The sequence below is a fragment of the Saccopteryx leptura genome, chromosome 10 (assembly GCF_036850995.1).
Source record: "Saccopteryx leptura isolate mSacLep1 chromosome 10, mSacLep1_pri_phased_curated, whole genome shotgun sequence".
NCBI classification, from domain to species: Eukaryota; Metazoa; Chordata; class Mammalia; order Chiroptera; family Emballonuridae; genus Saccopteryx; species Saccopteryx leptura.
The window spans coordinates 80706374-80718917 of NC_089512.1; positions in this window are offsets into that span (position 1 = coordinate 80706374).

The following is a 12544-nucleotide window of genomic DNA, read 5'->3' on the forward strand; positions in this document are numbered from 1 at the left end:
CCAAAAATGAAACTTCTCCCAGGAAGAAATACAAATGGCCAACAGATATATGGAAAGATGCTCATCTTCATTAATTATTAGAGAAATGCAAATCAAAACTACAATGAGATACCACCTCACACCTGTTAGATTAGCTATTATAAACAAGACAGATAATAACAAATGTTGGAGAGGCTGTGGAGAAAAAGGAACCCTCATTCACTGTTGGTGGAAATGTAAAGTAGTACAACCATGATTGAAGAAAGTATGGTAGTTCCTCAAAAAACTGAAAATAGAACTATCTTATGACCCAATAATCCCTCTACTGGGTATATACCCCCAAAACTCAGAAACATTGATACATAAAGACACATGTAACCCCATGTTCATTGCAGCATTGTTCACAGTGGCCAAGACATGGATACAACCAAAAAGCACTTCAATACATGACTGGATAAAGAAGATGTGGCACATATACACTATGGAATACTACTTAGCCATAAGAAATGATGACATCGGATCATTTGCAACAAAATGGTTGAATCTTGATAACATTATGCTGAGTGAAATAAGTAAATCAGAAAAAAACAAGAACTGCATGAATCCATACATAAGTGGGACATAAAAACAAGACTAAGAGACATGGACAAGAGTGTGGTGGTTGGGGGGGGAGAGGGAGGGCGAGGGAAAGGGGGAGTGGGATGGGGCACAAAGAAAACTAGATAGAAGGTGACGGAGGACAATCTGACTTTGGGTGATGGGTATGCAACATAATTGAATGACAATATAACCTGGACATGTTTTCTTTGAATATATGTACCCTGATTTATTGATGTCACCCCATTAAAATTAATAAAAATTTATTTATATAAAAAAAAAGATCAAGAAGGTGTTAGCCACTTGAAGAGTCTGAAGAGAGCATTCCAATCCCAGAGAAGAAGACAGGGAGCTCTGTGATGGGAAAAAGCTTCATCTCATCTAGAAATAGAAAAGAGGCCCAAATTCTGAAATATAGTGAGCAAAGGAGACCATGACTCAAGAAGAAAATGGAGGAAAAAAGTCCTAAAAGTGAAGGGAAAGACCCTGCACAAGTAAGAACAATAGTTAAACTTTAGAGCAGGGGTTACTTAAAGACAGGAGGAGATCTCGGAGTGTGTTAACCATAACAGGAGACTGGTCTGGGGTTACTTGAATGCAAGTACAAGAGATTCTTGGAGGAATGCCGTCAAGAAGCAGATGTCTTTATGATTGATAAACTCTGAGACTCTAATTCTTCTCGTGACCTTCATCATGAAGGAAACAGTAGACATGCAGGATTAAGGATGGTATAGTTGGGAAAAAATGCTTTTGTAGCTTTCTGGTTTTATCTGCTGAGCTGTGGCTTTTGTAACTCAATAAATATGCAGTGGTGCAGTTTCTCAGGGCTGAATCCACTTCTGAGTTTCACCCTCCGCTTCTACTACTTTCATCAGATGTGTCTTATTCCTTGTGAGTCCTCACCATAAGAAAAATCGTAACATGAATGTAATAGAGAACCACATTTGCCAAGATGAGTATAAATTTTACTTTAATTACAACAAACTGTATGAAACAAAGTATCATAGTTAAATTTACATATAGAGAAAAATTTTGTCACTTATTTATAGAATAAAGTACCTAGGAATAAATTTAACCAGGGAGATTAAAGACTTTTACTTGGAAAATTATAAAACATTGATAAAAGAAATCAGGGAAGATACAAACAAGTGGAGGCATATTGGGTGCTCATGCTTAGGAAGAATAAACATCATTAAAATGTCTATATTACCCAAAGCAATTTATAAATTCAATGCAATACTGATTAAAATATCAACGACTTACTTCAAAGATATAGAACACATATTCCAAAAATTTATATGGAACCAAAAGAGAACACGAATAGGCTCAGCAATCTTGAAAAGGAAGAATAAAGTGGGAGGTATCACACTTCCGGATATCAAGTTATACTACAAGGTCATTGTACTCAAAACAGCCTGGTACTGGCATAAGAACAGGCATATATATCAATGGAACAGAACAGAGAACCCAGAAATAAACCCACACTTTTATGGACAACTGATATTTGACAAAGGAGGTAAGGAAATACTATGAAGTAAAGACAGCCTCTTCAACAAATGGTGTTGGGAAAATTGGACAGCTACCTGGCAAAAAAAATGAAACTAGACCACCAACATAAACCATTCACAAAAATAAACTCAAAATGGATAAAAGACTTAAATGTAAGCCATGAAACCGTAAGCATCTTAGAAGAAAACAAAGGCAGTAAGCTCTCTGACATCTCTCGCAGCAATATATTTGCTGATGTGTCCCCACAGGCAAGTGAAAAAATAGACAGGATAAACAAATGGGACTTTATCAAACTAAAAAGCTTCTGCACAGCTAAAGACAATAAGAACAGAATAAAAAGACAAACTACACAATGGGAGAATATATTTGACAATGCATCTGATAAGGGGTTAATAACCAAAATTTAAAAAGAACTTGTAAAACTTGATACCAGGAAGACAAAAAATCCAATCAAAAAATGGGCAAAAGAAATGAATAGACATTTCTCCAAAGAGGACATACAGATGGCCAATAGGCATATGAAAAAATGCTCAACATCACTAATGATTAGAAAAATGCAAATTAAAACCACAATGAGATATCACCTCACACCAGTCAGAATGGCGCTCATCAACAAAACAACACAGAATAAATGCTGGCGAGGGTGTGGAGCAAAGGGAACCCTCCTGCACTGCTGATGGGAATGCAGACTGGTGCAGCCACTGTGGAAAACAGTATGGAGATTCCTCAAGAAATTAAAAATCGAACTGCCTTTTGACCCAGCTATACCACTGTTAGGAATATACCCCAAGAACACCATAGCACTGTTTGAAAAGAAGAAATGCACCCCCATGTTCATGGCAGCATTGTTCACAATAGCAAAGATCTGGAAACAGCCCAAGTATCCATCAAAGGACTAGTGGATTAAAAAACTTTGGTATATATATACTATGGAATACTACTCAGCCATAAGAAATGATGACATAGGATCTTTTACAACAACATGGATGGGCCTTGATAACATTATACTGAGCGAAATAAGTAAATCAGAAAAAAACTAAGAACTATATGATTTTATACATAGGTGGGACATAAAAATGAGACTCAGAGACATGGACAACAGTATTGGGGTTACAGGGTGGGGGGGGAAGGAAGGGGGGTTGGGGGAGGGAAGGGGCACAAAGAAAATCAGTTAGAAGGTGACAGAAGACAATTTTATCAATGTCCCCTATCAAAATTAATTAAAAAAAGAAGAATGTGTCTCACGGCTAATTCAGGAAGTTAGAAGAATAGTAATATAAGGATGCTAATTCTGCTTCTCAGGCCACATCCTGCAAAAGGGGCCCCAAGCAAATTGGTGATTTGGCTCCTCTGATTTTGCCAATTGGATTTAAAAAAAATAGGTCAGGAATGCCCTGAAATGGAACTAACAATATATGAGCATAAATTTAAAGGACTTTTAGATACTGGAGCTGATGTATCTGTTATTGCTAAGCTACATTGACCTCTGGATTCCTGGCCCACTCATGCAGCAGTCACAGAATTATAAGGAATAGGGCAGAGTAAATCTCCTCAACAAAGTTCCAGCTTTCTACATTGGTAAGATTATGAAGGTCATTCTGGATTTTTTAAAGCCTTATGTGCTCCCTGGATGGCCAGTTAATTTATGGGGTACAGATGTTTTGAAAAATATGGGAACATTGCTTGTCAGTCCTAATGGTTTATTCAGTGCTCAGATGCTTGATCGGGGATTTTTGCCCACCAAAGAACTAGGGAAAGAACAGTGAGGAATTCTCACCTCCATAGAAATGGCACCCAATACCAGAAGGTATGGATTAGGATATCAAAATTTAGCATTGGGGCCTTGGTATCTCCTGCTACCTCAATAATGCATTGTGCAGACCCAATTACTTGGAAATCAGATAATCCTGTATGGGTAGACCAACGGCCCCTTTCTCAGGAGAAACTTAGGGCAGCTGCTCAATTGGTACAAGAGCAGCTACAGACCCAATTACTTGGAAATCAGATAATCCTGTATGGGTAGACCAACGGCCCCTTTCTCAGGAGAAACTTAGGGCAGCTGCTCAATTGGTACAAGAGCAGCTACAGCTTGGGCACATTGAATCATCTAATAGCCCATGAAATACACTTCCATATTTTGATCTTGTTGCCTCCTGGATTATCAAGGGGCATAGGCGACTCTTACAGCTTATAGGTTTTGAGCCTCAAACTTATTGTTGTTCCATTTTCAAAGGATCAACAATAATGGCTCTGGGAAACTTCCACTGAATGGCAAATCGCTCTTGCAAATCAATGGACAACTTTATACTGAAACTGTCAAGTGAAAAGCAGCTCAAAGTCTAGAATTATATGCCATGATCATTGCTTTTCAGCATTTGCCATATTCCTCCTTTAATCTATATACAGACAGCAAATATTTACTTATGATGTTTCCACTATAAAGACTGCTGTCTTAGGGACAAATACTGATGAACTATTTCAGCAGTTCCTCCTTCTTCAAATATTTGTATGTCAACATAGAACTCTATGTTTTATAGGACATAGTCGAGCTCACTCCAAGCTCCCTGGAGCTTTAGAACAAGGGAATGCCCTTTTTTTTTTTTTTTGTATTTTTCTGAAGTTGGAAACGGGGAGGCAGTCAGACAGACTCCCCGCATGCACCCGACTGGGACACACCCGGCACGCCTACCAGAGGGGGATGCTCTGCCCATCTGGGGTGTTGCTTTGTTGCAACCAGAGCCATTCTAGCACCTGAGGCAGAGGCCACAGAGACATCCTCAGCACCCGGGCCAACTTTGCTCCAATGGAGCCTTGGCTGCGGGAGGAGAGGAGAGACAGAGGGGAGGGAGAGGGGGAGGGGTGGAGAAGCAGATGGGCGCTTCTCCTGTGTGCCCTGACCGGGAATTGAACCTGGGAATCCTGTACACCAGGCCAACGCTCTACCACTGAGCCAACTGGCCAGGGCCTAGGAATGCCCTTGTTGATCAAGCTACCCAAAAGAAAATTATTTGGAGCAACCATGACAGATTGAGCAATTCAGTCTCATACAATTCATCACCAGAAAACTGCAGCCATGTGTAAACAGTTTCAACTTTCTCGGGAAGCAGCATGGCAGATTGGGAAATCCTTTCCAAGGGGTCCTATACTACAATCTGCCCCTTAGTTTGGAGTTAACCTTCAAGAACCCATACCAGGACAACTTTGGCAAATGGATGTTACTCATATACCTTCATTTGGCAAACAGTCCTATGTCCATGTTACAGTGGATACATATTCTGGATTTATAGTAACCTCTGTCAGAACAGGAGAGGTTGCTAAGCATGTTATAGCTCATTGTCTGTATGCAGTGTTCTATTATTGGATTTCCTAAATTGGTTAAACTGACAATGCTCCTGCATATGGAGCAAAAGCATTTATTGTATTTTGTCATTCTTACAATCTTTAAAGTCAAGGTATTATTAAAGTGTACCCAGCAAATATTTTAAGGTCAATTTAAAAAAAAATTTAAAAGGGGGGAGTCATATCCTGGAACTCCTATGGGTCTACTATATCATGCTTTTTACTTAAAAATTTTTTAAATTTCTTTTGGATGCTGATGAACACGGGACGCCAAATCTTTTTCTCCTGCAAACTACTACCTTCTTTATTTGATCCAGCTAATATCACTGTTTTGTCTTTTTCCAAATAGCTCCAGATATATGGAAAAGATTTATATAGGCGATGGGGATCCTCAAACCCCTCAGTGAGATCTTCTGAGCATGGCCTTTAAGTTACCAAGAGGCACAGAAAGCCCAATAGAGATCAGGGGAACTACCAGCTTTTAGGATACACCCTTAAAGGCTCCAATGTCCCAAATGGGTGTCATAGGATGCCATCTCGGTCCTGCTTCAATAGTGGAAAGGAAAGTCATTGAGCTAAAGCCTGCCAAGCTTATTACATGCCTCTGCTGTGAGGAAACAGGGACACTAGAATGTAGGCTTCCCCCTCGCTCTTTTAAGGGAGGGTTCAGTCTCTTCCAGCCTTGCTCCAGCCACCTATGACCTAACCTTGCCCAGAATGCTGGGGTTTGCCATTGAAGGCTGAAGGTGCTCAGGGCTGTCAGCCCCATCTATGACACTGTGGATGAGCCTAGGGTATTTCTTCCAAGAAGCAGGTAAACTGATCTCATTTGTACAAGGGCCGCTTGACTATGTCTTGCCCGAATAGTTAGGTTTTTTATTCTTCCCTCGAAAATCTCTGTTGTGGGTGTTGATAGTCCTATTTTCTGCTGCTTTGCTTAATATATAGTGTTTCCTTTATTCCTCCTACCTCAATGCCCCACTCATATTTCAGGCTGGGACCTACTCCTAATTTAGAGATCTCTTTCCCCCTTTTGCCAAGTTCTATTATGAATCTACCTTTGCCACCCAGTTTAGTGTATCCCAAGGTTCTCTTTACCAAGCCACAGTCACAGAGCTCCAGGGAAAAGCAACCTGGTCTCACCTCTCCAGGCAGAGGAGAACAGAAGCTTCATCTCCACACATGCTACAGATGGCTTTTCCAGTCTACTTGAATCATTACCATCTAGAAGCAGCGGTCATTGGGACTTGGATGTGAGCTGCAAAGTATAGAATTGTGACAATAATTCCAGTGCCATGCAAACTTTTTCTGGATGTGGACTTTTCCTGGATTCCTGCTTCTTGTCACAGCTTCTAACAGACTTAAGTAAGATTGGGTTGCATTTTTCAGGCATTTGGCATGGTGTTGGGGCCAACTTGGACTTGGTGAACATGTTAAGGACACTATTCTTTTATGGATTCTTGCTGTATTGGCCAAGAGTTTGCTTAAAGGCTTTAATTACTGTAAAAAAAATAGAAGACTGGATAAAAAAGATGTGGCACATATACACCATAATATACTATTCAGTCATAAGAAATGATGACACTGGATCACTTACAACCAAATGGTGGGATCTTGATAACTATATATGGAGTGAAATAAGTAAATCAGAAAAAACCAAGAACTGCAGGATTCCATACATTGGTGGAACATAAAAATAAGACTAAGAGACATGGACAAGAGTGTGGTTGTTATGGGGGGTGGGGGGAAGGAAGGAGGGAGAGGGAGAGGGGATGGGGGAGGGGCACAAATAAAACTAGATAGAAGATGACAGAGGACAATCTGACTTTGGTTGATCGATATGCAAAAGAATTGAATGACAAGATAACCTGGACATATTTTCTTTGAATATATGTACCCTGATTTATTGATGTCACCCCATTAAAATATTAATACAAATTTATTTATAAAAAAAGAAACTGTATTTAAGAGAACAAGTTTAAAACAAGAGAATCAATTTGAAGGGTATTGTGGTAGTCCAGTCAATCAATGTTAATAATCTGGATGAACCTAGTGATAATAAAGATGTTGAGACATAGAACAATTTGAGATATGTTTTTGAAGACTGAATGTAGTTTGGCCTGTGGTGGCATGGTGGTGCAGTGGATAAGTGTTGGTTCAAAACCATGGGTGAATGACATCAGAGAAATGGCACCGTGAGGAGCACTACCAATAAATCTCCCCAAAATTTCAACAGGTTCTTCAACCAGAGACAGAAAAATCTATCCTTAGATGGATTCCAGTGTCTGGGAGTCCCACACACTGAAAACGAAGGTATGATCATGTGAAAAATTGACTAAATATATAATCAACCCTGAAGGAAATAAGATGAAGAAAGTAACACTCTGCCTTCCTCTCTAACCTGAGCAAGGACTGCTTTCACTTGGAACTGAAAGAGAGTGGGGCTGAGGGCGTGGAGAAAGCCAGGCTGAGGCAAAGACGTCCAAGTTGAAGAAAGAGTATGCCTGTGGTGACCCAACCAACACGAGCTAATGCCTGCGCCAGACCTCAGCAAAGACGAGTGAGCAGTAGCCACCATTAACTCCGATATCCTGGTTGGCGAGCACAGATAGTGTGCGAGAGGTTCCGCCTAGCACCCCAGGAGTGGGCGCCCATGTTCCCAGACAGAGGGACAGGGTCAGAAGCCTTTGCATGGGCTGTGGCCAGAGTCTCGGTGTGGTCCCTACACCGAGAACAGGTGGGTAATAGGGGTACGTTCCCTAACAGGGGCATGTGGGGAGTGTGCGAAAGTGAACTTCCCTACGCCCGAACTTCTCCAGGCCGGCGGGGTGCCTCACCCAACCATTCAAGCTAACATCCCCGGGAAGAAAAAAATACTAAAGCATTAGGGGGACGGGTGCGCAAGCAGCTTGTAGTCTGTCTCTGGAGCAGATCTGTGGATCCAATTGCTGAAATTAGCTTAACCCAGTCTGCTCACCTCCCAACTGACCTATGTGGCTCTAACTGACAAGATCTCTCTCAGTTCAGTGACCTAAGACAAGAGGCGTGATATTTTTTAGTGAAGCAGTTCTCAACCTGTGGGTCGTGACCCCAGTGGGGGTCAAATGACCAAAACACAGGGGTCGCCTAAAGTCAACAGATGACCCCTCTGTTTTGGTCGTTCGACCCCCCCCCCCCCGAGGTCACGACCCACAGGTTGAGAACCGCTGTTTTAGTGCCTCTTGCTATGTGCATAAGGGTGGGGGTAACTTCTGATTTGCAGAGCTTTTATACTCAGGGCTATATGTTAAAAAGAGGGACTTGGCAGCTTTTAAGACCTCCTGTTCTGCAGGCAGAAACTAGGCCATCTTCTTCCCAGCCAAAACAGGTTACAAAGTGCAAAAAGCCTGGGAAGAATGGTCCCACAGAGTGCTGAGGCATACTGTACATGCCTGGAGGCTCATAGAAAGACACCTTGAGAGCAATTGGCTCCCATCCTTGCCTGATTACACTGGCGGCTCTGACAGAGCCTTACCCTGAGTCCTGCACTGAGTGGGGATAGAGTGGGGATTTGCCAGCTCTTTGAGCCTCTTACTCTCCAGGCAGAGGCAGCAACAACCTCATAGCTGGAACATCAGGCTGCTAATTCAAGAAAGAGAGAATAGGAGAGAGGCTCCGGAAAAACGGACTCTCTCATTGTCGGAGCCTGCAAATGCTAACAAGCCTTGACTGCCAACAAGACTGAAGACCAATATATGACATCGCCGTAGAGTCTCAGCAACTGCAAATCTCTACTTGAGCATGCCACAGGGGCAGAGCCGGGGGTACAGAGTTACTGACCAGGAAGAGGGAGAGGAAAGAAAAAGGAAGAAGATAACCTCTCAAAATAAAAAAAAATCCACAGACTTTATAACTTTTTCTATTTTTTTTTGTTTCTTTCATCTTCTTGTCTTTATTATTTTCTTTTTTCTTCCACTTTGGTCCTTTTAGTCTCTGCCCATCTTATTCTTTCCTCTTCTTGAACTACACTACCCATAAGGGTTACATTTCTCATTTTCTTTCTTTGCTTATTTCTTTCTCTCTATGAGGGTTACACTCCAAAACGCTTAACTTTTTCTCTCTCTTTTTGTTCTTTTTCCTTCTTTGCCCTTTTCCCTTTTTCTTTTTTCTCTCTCTCTATTAGTTTCTTCTTTTCTCCTTTACTTTTCCTCTCATTCAATCCTCAATCACAAACAAATTATTTTATTTGGGACTCAAATTTTTTGTTTTTGGCATTTTGGGTGCTTTTTATTTCCTTTTTAATTCATTAGCATTCCCCCCAACCCCGGCTCTCCATTCTATCTAGTTTTTGCTCCACTTAATACAATAGTAATTTTCCCCTTTTTCCTGTTTCCCTCTTATCCCTCTCATTATAGCTCTTAGTCGACCATCACTTACAAGCAAATCATTTTATTCTTGACCAATTTTTTTTCCTTTTTTTGCATTTTGTGGGTTTCTACCTCTTTTTTTTTGTCTCTTTATCACTACTCCCCAACTCAGGCCTTCTGTTATAGGTAGTTTTTGTTCCATTAGCATAATATAATTCACAGTTCATCAAGATATTTTCTCAAGGAGGATCACAGAGGAGGAGAAGACTAAACAGGAAAATAATAAATTTTCTTTTTTTTCTTTCATTTCTTTTTATTTTTATTCTTTATTAATTTTCATTAGTGCTATCAACAAAACCACCCTCAAATGCCATTAAGGAAAAGGAAATCAAATATCATGGATACAAAAGACAGAGCGGTAGCACAGATAGATGAGGAAAAATCTATGCAGAAACAATTTAATATATTGGAAATCTTGGAGCTAAATGACAGAGGATTTAAAATAAAAATCCTAAAAATGTTCAGAGATATACAAGAAAACACAGAAAGGCAATTTAGGGAGCTCAGAAAACAACTCAACAAACACAAAGAATATATTACCAAGGAAATTGAAACTATAAAAACAAATCAAACAGATGAAAAACTCAATTCATGAATTGAAAAACAAGGTAACAAGCCTAGCTAGTAGAATAGGCCACATAGAAGGTAGGATTAGTGACATAGAAGACAAGCAACTTGAGGCACAACAGAGAAAAGAAGAGAGAGAGTCAAAAATTAAAATATGAGAAAGCCTTACAGGAATTGTCTGACTCCATTAAAAAGACTAACATAAGAATAATAGGTATATCAGAGGGAGAAGAGAGAGAAAATGGAATGGAGAACATTCAAACAAATAATAGACAAGAATTTCCCAAGCCTGTGAAAAGAACTAAAGCCTTGAATTCAAGAAGCAAACAAATCGTGGAGTTTTCTTAATCCCAATAAACCTACTCCAAGGCACATCATAATGAAATTGGCACAAACCAATGACAAAGAAAAATTTCTCAAGGAAGCCAGGGAAATGAGAATACAACGTATAAAGGAAGGCCTATTAGAATATCATCAGATTTCTCAGCAGAACCTCTACAAGCTGGAAGAGAGTGAACCCCAATATTTAAAATCCTGAAAGAGAGGAACTTTCAGTCAAGAATACTATAACCATCAAAGCTTTCCTTCAAATACAAAGGAGAAATAAAAACGTTCACAGATACAGAAAAGATGATGGAATTTATCATCAGAAAACCCCCCACTTCAGGAAATACTAAAGGGGGTTTTCCAACCAGATACAAAGAACAAAACAAAACAAAACCACAAGTAAAAGCTCCATCAAGAACAAAATAAAACCAAATTTAAAATGTGACAACAAAAAAAAAAAAAAAAAGAGGAGAGGACAGAGATTAATAGTAGCAAAGGACAATGGAGTGCAGAAGCCCTCAAGAGATAGTGTACTACAATGAACATGGTAGGTATTCTTTTCATTACTTAATGGTAACCACCCTTGAAAAAACAACCACAGAAGCACATGACTTTAAAAAGGTAGCAACAGAGGAAAGAAGTATGGAATACAAACAAACAAAAACAAATGAAAGAAAAACAAAAGAGAAGAATCAAACAAGATACAAACTAACAGAAAGCAATTTATAAAATGGCAATAGGGAACCCACAAGTGTCAATAATTACACTAAATGTAAATGAATTAAACTCACCAATAAAAAGACACAGAGTAGCAGAATGGATTAAAAAAGAAAATCCAAATGTATGCTGCCTACAAGAAACACATCTAAGCAACAAGGATAAAAACAAATTCAAAGTGAAATGCTGGAAAACAATACTCTAAGCAAATAACATCCAAAAGAAAACAGGTGTAGCAATACTCATATCTGATAATGCTGACTACAAGACAGCAAAAGTACTCATAGACAAAAATGGTCATTTTATAATGATTAAGGGGACACTGAATCAAGAAGACATAACAATTATTAATATATATGCACCAAACCAAGGAGCACCAAAATATATAAGACAGCTAATATTAACCTAAAAACAAAAACAGACACAATCATACTTGGAGACCTCAATACACTGCTGGCGGTTCTAGATTGTTCATCCAAACAGAGAATCAATAAAGATATATTGGCCTTAAATGAAACACTAGGGTATTGGATATGACAGACATCTATAGGACACTTCATCCCAAAACGACAGAGTACAGATTTTTCTCTAGTGTACATGGAACATTCTCAAGAATTGACCATATGTTGGGCCACAAAAATAACATCAGCAAATTCAGAAAAATCAAAATTGTACCCAGCATATTTTCTGCTCATAAAGCCTTGAAACTAGAATTCAACTGCAAAAAAGAGGGTAAAAAAACCACAAAAATGTGGAAATGAAACAACATACTTTTAAAAAATGAGTATGTCAAAGAAGAAATAAATGCAGAGATCAAAAGAAATATATAGACAAATGAAAATGACAATATGACATATCAAAATCTCTGCAGCAAAAGCAGTAATCAGAGGGAAGTTCATATCAGGCCTATATGAACAAACAAGAGAGAGCCCAAGTAAACCACTGAACTTCACATCTTAAGGAACTAGAAAAAGAAGAACAAAGGCAACCCAAAACTAGCTGAAGAAAGGAAATAATAAAAATCAGAGCAGAAATAAATGAAATAGAGAACAGAAAAACTATAGAAAAAAATCAATAAAACAAGGTGCTGGTACTTTGTAAAA